The sequence below is a fragment of the Rhamphochromis longiceps genome, linkage group LG7 (genome assembly GCF_057381845.1).
Source record: "Rhamphochromis longiceps isolate RC_006_pf linkage group LG7, R_longiceps_female_GT1.1, whole genome shotgun sequence".
NCBI lineage: Eukaryota > Metazoa > Chordata > Actinopteri > Cichliformes > Cichlidae > Rhamphochromis > Rhamphochromis longiceps.
Window position 1 is genome coordinate 58,314,403 of NC_140563.1, and position 11,062 is coordinate 58,325,464.

At 38.7% G+C, this 11,062-nt stretch overlaps 1 long non-coding RNA gene across 1 annotated transcript; it reads right to left on the minus strand.

Moving 5' to 3' along the window:
* Nucleotides 1-811: 811 nt before the first annotated feature.
* On the minus strand, nucleotides 812-7,622 carry LOC146666496 (uncharacterized). Its single transcript, XR_014912439.1, has 5 exons — nucleotides 7,517-7,622; nucleotides 3,588-3,694; nucleotides 2,725-2,882; nucleotides 2,240-2,297; nucleotides 812-1,286 (listed from the first exon to the last, which is right to left on the minus strand). It is a non-coding gene; the product is annotated as an uncharacterized LOC146666496 (long non-coding RNA).
* Between the last annotated feature and the right edge of the window lie 3,440 nt (nucleotides 7,623-11,062).

The following is an 11,062-nucleotide window of genomic DNA, read 5'->3' on the forward strand; positions in this document are numbered from 1 at the left end:
GGATATTGAGTTCTATAAGATAAAGCCATAAACATGTTTGTCTGAGTCTTCTATCAAAAGTTACAGCGATTTATATGAAGTTGTTCAAAAACGCTTTATTTTGTCAAGACAGTGGGTTTTAGAGTCTTCATCATTAAATCTCTGGTTGCTTCATTTTTCTATCCTATATCAGATATTTTAAAGGTTATCTTAGGTAAAGTTCCATTCTCATGGTGAGGCAAAGTGCTTTATGTGTGTGTGTGTGCCCGTGTCATGAACGGCTATAAAAGGCCTATAATTAAAGAACAAAGCGGGGTTTGAGTTCGAGTTGCGGCAGACTGTCACTACTTGTAAATGGAACGCAGCCTTCCTACGGCGGACAGCTAATAACAGGAATCGGACGCGGTCCAGCCAAGTCCACAGCAACCACCATAGCAACCGCCTAGCATGACCTTAAAAACATATTCTGTCTTCATAACTATCAAAATCGTGAAATGATTTGCAAAGTGTGAAAGTGTTACAGCTGCAGAGAGCTATGGCGGTATCTATGGAAGCTGTTTACATAGCTAATAATATACGATGTAACCATGGAGACAGTCAGTCACTTGAGCTAGCGGTGCATGTTTACTACAGTGAATAAGGTGATTGAGTGCACAGCGTCCACACTCTGCAGGGGGTAAAGACATTACTTCAATATTGTTTTATATTGATATATATTAGCCTTCTGTTGACCATCACCTCAGGTTCACCATTACAGTTTCAGATTACAGATGCACACTGTCTAAACACATTCAAAAACTCATGTCTCAGAAATAAGCACAGCTGTTCATGTTTGTCATTAGAGTTTTATTTGTAAGAAAATTATGAACTTCATATTGTGCATTAAATAAAAGAACATTTCACAACTCTGAGTCAACAGAAACAGGTAACAGAAATGTCTCTAATGTGTACAGTGTAGTGTAAGCATTAAAAGATCATAAAGGAAAAACTAACATTTATGTGAAACTAATTGTAATAAAAAATGAGCAGGTGCTTTATAGATTTAAAAGAAAGAATCTGAAAACAACACTTTTTTGGTCTAAGTGATCAAAGTAGAAAACAGAACTGATGTTCAAGAACAAACCGTAGCTGCACTAATATTACACATCTCGATCGTTGTACTGAACAGACATGTTGCTTTTAAAACCACATGCAGTGTGTGACCATGACTGTTCACTGAGACCATGAACGCCACTTCGCTGAAGCATTCTTCTTCTTCTTCTTGCCATTAAATTGGAAGCAGAAGCAGCACGAGCTGATTTGATCTACTGAAAGGAAAAAGCAGAACATCTGAGTTGAAACCAGTCAGCTGAAATCATTAAGACAGGAACAAATTCAATGCAGTGTCTCAAGTGGCTTAGCCTGTTACAACTGTTGATACAAGCTAAATACGGTTAACACACAGTGTCAGGGAGCTCCAGTGTGGGAACTAGTGGCTTTAGGTTTGTAGTCATTTAACTTTCATCCATTCATTCATTTAATTCAGGAGGAAGAAATGCCAGGTTGGTGCAGGCTGGTTACATGCATTTGGTCCCATGCTGTCTTTAATTAAATGACTTGGTTCATTTTATGGCTGGGCTGTATGTGGGGTTATATCATGTTATTTGGGCAGGAGTACCTGTCCCCTGTTAGACTTAGAAAGTTTCTCCATAAGTAGAGTTTCTAACTCTTCTAGCACATCTGTGGCTGACAGCTTTTTGGTGGCTCTTTTTACCCCACACTGGTTGTGAGTGTGTAAATAGCCCCACTAGTTATTTTGGGTTGCAGTTAACTAGGGAGGAAGGGGTGGGTATGCCATGATTAGGTGAATAACAATTATATGTGATACATAAATTTCACAATGCATGCATATATCTCTATCAATTAAACCTGGCCTGAGGGCTGCCATTTTTTACATTCAGTTATTTCTCTTAGAAATGTTGGAACTAAATAATGAATGTGTTACAGTTAAAGTGAAACACTGGTCAGTGTAAATGGCTCATTGGGACACAGAAACCTTTAAATTAAACCTGATATCTAGTGTCAAACAATATCAAAGCTGTAAAAGATGTTTACATTCAGAATTTATAAAACTATTATTGTAAATAAATTCAAACAAGTGAGCTTTTCTCTTTGTGCTGAATATCAACACTGTGGTTTCTTAGACTGTAAGCTGTACTTTAGTGCAACCAGTTGCAGAAGCTGCCACTCCAAATGTCTTTTGATAACAAGAAAAAAATACCTTTTCAGTACACGGCCTGAAGTTCTTCTCCGAAATCTTCTGCAATCGGCTTTGTCTGCTGGTTTGAAGACAATAAACCATAAAAAAGATGATTTAGTCACTTTGTCTGTGTCATGCAGCTCGAATGTGTCGTGTAACGATGTTGAATAGCCGTCGTTATCCCTCTGCTGCGTCAGTAGGATTGTACTGTACAGCATCTCATTGATATGTGAGGAATGCTAATGTAACACGATAACAGACTTACATCATTAAAATATAAAGTGCAGGAGATATTTAGATATTTTTTATATTTATATTACATTTTATAGCTGACGGATATTACTAAATAGATAGAATTTACTAAATAGCTGGATGAACATGAAAAATATGTCTATAATAACAAATGACCATGAGAGCCAGTAGAATTAATTCAGCTGGACACTCAAAAGACGTCCTTAAATGCTCTTTAAGTGGCAGAACAGATGAACAAACAGTTAATCGCTTACTTGAGATGAAATCTGCTCAGCTACTTTGAAAACAGCTTCTAACTGGTTCCTCCTTTAACAGGATGACTGCTCAGGGGTAAGGCCATCATGCAATCCAGCAACCTTTATGGTTCTGCTTTGATTCACCAGGAACTATTAGGGAAACCTTCCAGCGCCTCCTGTGAAAGACACAGGCATAAACACACAAACATTTATTAACATGTTCCACAGTGTTCCAGTTTGATTTTCTTATCCTGTGGACAACAACGTACATGGATGCAGGTTTATTGTTAACTTTTGTAAGGTTTATTTAATGAACATATCCAGCTGCAGCTCCACTGTGATCCTGAACTGGATAAGCACTTAAGAAAATGTGTCAATAAATGGACAAACATCAACTTACTATATTTATCCAAACAGACGGGACCAATAATGCTTCGCTGAGTTAGAGACTTTAACAGACTCTTCTATGTAAGAATGTCTCGTGCTGATATACCTGCAAACTTGACAACAAAGGTTTTTCAGACTACATGTAGCTGTCCTCTATGTCAGCTAACACATTTACATTTATGTCACACTTATTTCTGCTTTCCCATTTTATAATTATTACTTACATTTTGATTAGATACCTTGAGTTTGTAAATGATCAGATTACATAATTGGAATACAATGTATCCAATTCAGGGTTGCGGGAGGATGAAGCCTATCCCAGCTGATACAGGACAAAGACAGGCTGCCAGTTTATTGCAGGGCTAATACAACATGTGTAACAGAAAATCCACTTAAATGTTTATTATTATTTAAAGGTTTCTTCATAAATACATTTTGATTTTTTATAACCCCTAAAATATAAACCTGAGCTGTTTCAGATTCTGACCTCTGACCTCAGTGACCTGGCTGTGTCCTCACTGCAGCTCCCTCTTGGAAGTACGTCTGCTTCTTGTCTTCCCCCAGTGTTGACCGCCTGATATCAAGATATCACGTACTGTAACTGAGGAACAAAAAAGGACAAACACTTGCCTTCATTTAAAAGTACATTCATACAGAGATAATCTATGGAAACACACTAGTTCACAGTTTGGGAGGAACCAGTTCCTGTGAAACATTTCTGTATATGAACATCATGTGGAGAATGAATGAAATGAGTTCTTCAGGTGACTCAGCAGTCCCACACTGACAAATGAAATCTAGTTAAACTATTAAGCATATTTGCTCTTCTGAAATCTGTGTTAAACAACAACAAACATAAATTAGTAACAAAAACTACAGCTGAGTATAGGCTTTACAAACCACCAGCAGCCATAATGCTAAATTTTAATCTTCAAATGTTTCTGAGCTGTCTTCAACCTGCTTTTAGCACATTAAAGTCTCAATAAATAAAGTCAATGCAGACTCAATCCTAAATGTTCAGCACACAGAGACACAGAGGTACTGTTTAAAGTTTAGTGTTAACTTGAGTCACTGATCATTCACAGTATTACAGAGTCTGGCAGTCTTTGCATGATGTCCACGTCACTGTAAGTTTCTAGCTGACTCTCAGGTGTGCCAGCAGGAAAGAGTAATAATAACCTGCATCCTGAGGTTTGTCATGCAGGATTAAAGGAGCCAAGCTTTGTTCACACAGCTAGGATTGTATTTTACACTGACCCTGGGTCAGTATCAACTTCAAGAAGACAGCTGTAACTGTTGATAGAAGAATCACACACACATATTTATGGCTTTGCCTTATAGAATTCAGCATCTCAGTGCTCAGGAAATAGGTTTTGCAGCTGTTTGAGCTAAGATTTTCAAGTTATTCACAAATTAAAACCTATACTTTGTGTCGGGCAAGAACTAAATTCAAATGCATGTAACAGTGAGAAACGCGTTTCTCATCAACTTCATAGAGCTTGCTGTAACTTTTGATAGAAGACTCAGACAAACATATTCATGGCTTTATCTTATAGACTTCAATATCCCCCCAATGTGTGTGTGAGTCTTCTCTCAAAATTTACAGCTGTCTTTATGAAGTTTATGGAAAAACGCTTTATTTCACCACGTTAGTGCGTTTCTCGCTATTACATGCATTTGAATGGAGTTCTCGCCCGACACAAAGTATAGGTTTTCAATTTGTGAATAACTTGAAAATCTTAGCTCAAACAGCTGCAAAACCTATTTCCTCAGCACGGAGATGCTGAATTCTATAAGGCAAAGTTACAGCTGTCTTCATGAAGTTGATACTGACCCAGGGTCAGTGTAAAATACAAGTTATTCACATAATGAAAACTTATACTTTGTTTCGTGCAAGAACTCCATTCAAATGCATGTAATAGTCAGAAACGCACTGTCTCGGCGAAATGAAGCCTTTTTGTACAACTTCATGAAGTTAGCTGTAACTTTTGATAAAAGGCTCAAAGCAGAGGGATAACGACGGCTATTCAACATCGTTACACGACACATTCGAGCTGCATGACGCAGACAAAGTGACTAAATCATCTTTTTTGTGGTTTATTGTCTTCAAACCAGCAGACAAAGCCGATTGCAGAAGATGTCGGAGAAGAACTTCAGGCCGTGTACTGAAAAGGTATTTTTTTCTTGTTATCAAAAGACATTTGGAGTGGCAGCTTCTGCAACTGGTTGCACTAAAGTACAGCTTACAGTCTAAGAAACCACAGTGTTGATATTCAGCACAAAGAGAAAAGCTCACTTGTTTGAATTTATTTACAATCATAGTTTTATAAATTCTGAATGTAAACATCTTTTACAGCTTTGATATTGTTTGACACTAGATATCAGGTTTAATTTAAAGGTTTCTGTGTCCCAATGATCCATTTACACTGACCAGTGTTTCACTTTAACTGTAACACATTCATTATTTAGTTCCAACATTTCTAAGAGAAATAACTGAATGTAAAAAATGGCAGCCCTCAGGCCAGGTTTAATTGATAGAGATATATGCATGCATTGTGAAATTTATGTATCACATATAATTGTTATTCACCTAATCATGGCATACCCACCCCTTCCTCCCTAGTTAACTGCAACCCAAAATAACTAGTGGGGCTATTTACACACTCACAACCAGTGTGGGGTAAAAAGAGCCACCAAAAAGCTGTCAGCCACAGATGTGCTAGAAGAGTTAGAAACTCTACTTATGGAGAAACTTTCTAAGTCTAACAGGGGACAGGTACTCCTGCCCAAATAACATGATATAACCCCACATACAGCCCAGCCATAAAATGAACCAAGTCATTTAATTAAAGACAGCATGGGACCAAATGCATGTAACCAGCCTGCACCAACCTGGCATTTCTTCCTCCTGAATTAAATGAATGAATGGATGAAAGTTAAATGACTACAAACCTAAAGCCACTAGTTCCCACACTGGAGCTCCCTGACACTGTGTGTTAACCGTATTTAGCTTGTATCAACAGTTGTAACAGGCTAAGCCACTTGAGACACTGCATTGAATTTGTTCCTGTCTTAATGATTTCAGCTGACTGGTTTCAACTCAGATGTTCTGCTTTTTCCTTTCAGTAGATCAAATCAGCTCGTGCTGCTTCTGCTTCCAATTTAATGGCAAGAAGAAGAAGAAGAATGCTTCAGCGAAGTGGCGTTCATGGTCTCAGTGAACAGTCATGGTCACACACTGCATGTGGTTTTAAAAGCAACATGTCTGTTCAGTACAACGATCGAGATGTGTAATATTAGTGCAGCTACGGTTTGTTCTTGAACATCAGTTCTGTTTTCTACTTTGATCACTTAGACCAAAAAAGTGTTGTTTTCAGATTCTTTCTTTTAAATCTATAAAGCACCTGCTCATTTTTTATTACAATTAGTTTCACATAAATGTTAGTTTTTCCTTTATGATCTTTTAATGCTTACACTACACTGTACACATTAGAGACATTTCTGTTACCTGTTTCTGTTGACTCAGAGTTGTGAAATGTTCTTTTATTTAATGCACAATATGAAGTTCATAATTTTCTTACAAATAAAACTCTAATGACAAACATGAACAGCTGTGCTTATTTCTGAGACATGAGTTTTTGAATGTGTTTAGACAGTGTGCATCTGTAATCTGAAACTGTAATGGTGAACCTGAGGTGATGGTCAACAGAAGGCTAATATATATCAATATAAAACAATATTGAAGTAATGTCTTTACCCCCTGCAGAGTGTGGACGCTGTGCACTCAATCACCTTATTCACTGTAGTAAACATGCACCGCTAGCTCAAGTGACTGACTGTCTCCATGGTTACATCGTATATTATTAGCTATGTAAACAGCTTCCATAGATACCGCCATAGCTCTCTGCAGCTGTAACACTTTCACACTTTGCAAATCATTTCACGATTTTGATAGTTATGAAGACAGAATATGTTTTTAAGGTCATGCTAGGCGGTTGCTATGGTGGTTGCTGTGGACTTGGCTGGACCGCGTCCGATTCCTGTTATTAGCTGTCCGCCGTAGGAAGGCTGCGTTCCATTTACAAGTAGTGACAGTCTGCCGCAACTCGAACTCAAACCCCGCTTTGTTCTTTAATTATAGGCCTTTTATAGCCGTTCATGACACGGGCACACACACACATAAAGCACTTTGCCTCACCATGAGAATGGAACTTTACCTAAGCTAACCTTTAAAATATCTGATATAGGATAGAAAAAATGAAGCAACCAGAGATTTAATGATGAAGACTCTGGGTTCTGTAGTGACCTGAATGACTCTTTGCATACAATTTATTGAAGAGGACTTTAGAATGCACTTTACATTTAGACTGTTGCTGTTTAATTTTTTACATTGTTGCGGTGTTATGTCATGAATAAAGTTCACCTGCTGGGGGTTTGATGGATCAGATCATCATAATCAATGGGTCCTGAGGTGGGCGGGACTGTCTCTGGTGATGTCACCATGAAGGAACAGCATCTGGCACGTGTTGCTGAAACATCCCAGTACACTGGCGTAGTTTCCTCTCCAGCTGTTTGACATTTGACACTTCAACATTAAGGAGAAGAAGAAGAAACAGTGTTAGGTCAGGTGACCACATGGTTTCTAAAGTAACTGACAGGAAGTAACCAGGCCGTTAGAAATGGATGGCATGTGTTTAGAGTTACTGGAGTTGGGTAACTCTACTTACCAAAAGCAGAAGCACACAGATGAAGGATCAGATGCTGAATGTTGCAGGAACATGCTCGTGCGGTGGTCATTCAGTGCTGCTCCGGCAGGTTAGACAGTCCAAGACTGATATACTGCCCATCTGAGAGTTTGAAAACACACATGCAAAGATTTATTTTGTATTACAGTCAAAGTTGGATGTTCATTTTTGTCCTTTAAAAATGTTTGTGTATTTGAAAGCGCTAACATTTAAGGATGACTTGGATCGTCTCCTTTAAAGGGGAGACAAGTGTATCCACTGATCCACGTCACTTTACCTGGATGATGACTCCTCTCCCCCTCACTCAGAAACGCTCCTAATATAACCAAGCAAATAAATAATATTGAAGATTTACTTACATCATTACAAAAACAGGAAAAACATCTCCCTTTGATTCTATTTCTCCATTCCTGCTGAACATCAGGCAACAAATATCTCAATAAATCACAGTAAAATGTAAAGCACATGTTTTCTCTGCTTTGTCTAACCTCTGCAGAGCCTCTGTCAAGAAAAACATATCTGTAAGCATAAAACAAATATACATTTCATAACACGTCACTGGACAAACCTCGGTCAGTTGATTTCCTCTGTGCAGTGTAGACGAACATCAGTCAGCAAGTCAAGGTGGTGAGATGGACTGGTGTCCTTTGTGACTCTGCTGGTTCTTCTGAGGAAATACCACCGTCTCTCCACACCGTCACCATCTGTGAGCACAAACTGCTGCTCTGCTCTGCCAGCATGTAGGAAATCACATATCACACACACAGGGGTGAAGAAACATTAGAACTCAACTTTGGATACTTTAGATCTAAACAGATCAAAGTAGCTCTTAGCTTCAACAATCAGTGAACAGACAAACAATGATACCATACTGATTCTGTATGAATACAATATGGTATTTTCAATACAGGTGTCAAATTAATTTACTAAAACTAATACAGATATATGTATTTTTTTTTTTTATAAATTCGTTTGCTAAATTATAAGAATATATATTTTTTCATTTAACAATTGCAACTGAAAGAAATTAAATATTGAACAAAAATATATTGTCACATTCTGAGCATGCTCAGCATGCTGACAGACTTGAAGTTGCTACAGATTTTAAGAAGTGATAATTATAGGGAAAAAACTTCTCTTTTTCATCCGTTTAATCAAACATTTGATGCCTTAGATGTCTCAGTCCTATAGCATTCTGCAACTACAACTAAGCTGAAGCTTGGATTTGGCTGCAGGTGCCCTGTACATCCTTCTCAACATGTGGGTACCATTTAATCACACTTCTTCCTGAGCTTTGCTTCGTCACACGACCAAAGGTGGCATCCCGTGTCACGGTCATATCATCATCCAGAAGAAACATTTGAAGAAACATCATGGAGAAGAAACATTTACGCGCCTCCCGGTTTTGTTTTCTGATCCTGCAAAAAGACTGAGGACAACAAAGCCCAGAGAACACGAGATACACAACATCCAACATTCAGACTCAACAGCCTCCATAAATGAAGAGCACCAGGTTGGTTCAGTTATAGTAGATGTCATGGAATTTTTTAAATAAAGTCTGCAACACAGAAAGAGCTGTGATCATGCTATTTATTACTGTGCACAGGAGAGCAAACACACATCAAACATCACAGTTCAGTCATGTCAGCTCTGCCACTTCACGTGTCTCGCTATGAAACCTAACGGATCAATGGTTATGCTGTTTTGTGCCCTTGACGTTATCAGCACCTGTAAAGGGAGTTGTTTTCTCAAACTGCTGAAGTAAGTTCATCTAGTTTTAGAAACCTTCATTGAACAGTCTATAACAGTGTCACAACTAAGCATATGCATAAGCACTTAAATGCTTTAAATGAGAATAACATAAAATTTCTATTACAGGAGCTAGAGCCTGTCCCAGTAGTCATAGGTAGAGCACACCTGGACAGGTCACCAGTCTGTCAGAGGACTAACACAGATGCAGCCTGACTCAATCCAAAATGTTCAGCACACAGAGACACAGAGGTACCATTTAAAGTTTAGTGTTAACTTGAGTCACTGATCATTTGCAGTATTACAGAGTCTGGCAGTCTTTGCATGATGTCCACGTCACTGTAAGTTTCTAGCTGACTCTCAGGTGTGACAGGTGTGCCAGCAGGAAAGAGTAATAATAGCCTGCATCCTGAGGTTTTTCATGCAGGATTAAAGGAGCCAGGCTTTGTTCACACAGCTAGGATTGTATTTTACACTGACCCTGGGTCAGTATAAGTATCATACAGTTTAAACGAAGCACTGAAACTTGCACATATTTATTACAGATGCACTGAAGCTAATCGAGATATTTGCTGTCAGTCTGTGGCTGCGATTAAACACTTTACTGGAAACTTTATTAACTAGTAACTTCGTCAGTCATGACAGAAGCTAATATTTCTGTGCTAACATCGTTTAAACAGTAACAGCTTTACTCCAATATAAGCTAACGTTTACACCCTAACTTTAAGCTAGCACCATAAAGACGGTAAAACACGTAATAACATCTACAAATGCATCTTAAAGCTGTTATATTAGCACTCGGTGTATTACTAACATAACCACATTAACATTATTGACACTCGCTGGTCTGACTTTTAATAGTCATTCTATAAATGCTGTCCGTTTAAACGGTCTTACCTGTACACACTCCTGTATCCACCGGATTGCAGCCAGAGTGGATTCTGGAGTCTTCCCACGCTCCTGTTAGTGATCCTCCATCTGGATGGATGATAACAACCTTCTGAACAATCTAGCAGGAGATGGTCCATATCTAGGGGATATGGACTGACAACAGCCGAAGCGGGTGAATAAAGTCACCCAGTCGCTAGCTGTGCGATTACCCAGCATACACCAGCACAATATTAGGCACAGCACCACCATAGACATTTTCAGTGGTTTTGAATGCAGGACATGGTTATCTTACCTTGTAAAATGCATGACAATAAAACAGCTAACCACCATAAAATGGTATTGTGTATGTATGTATGTGCATGTGTGTGTGTGTGTGTGTGTGTGTGTGAGAGAGAGAGAGAGAGAGAGAGAGAGAGAGAGAGAGAGAGCGTGGGGGGGGGGGGGGGGGGGGAGAGATCAAAGGCGTGCGCTTATGTTTTTTCTTGATCAAGAGTGTGCCTCCTCTCTCTTATTGGATATATGGTATAGCATGTTTATTCAGGTGCACCTTTGAAGTCTATGAGAATACTTTGCAGCCTGGTCTG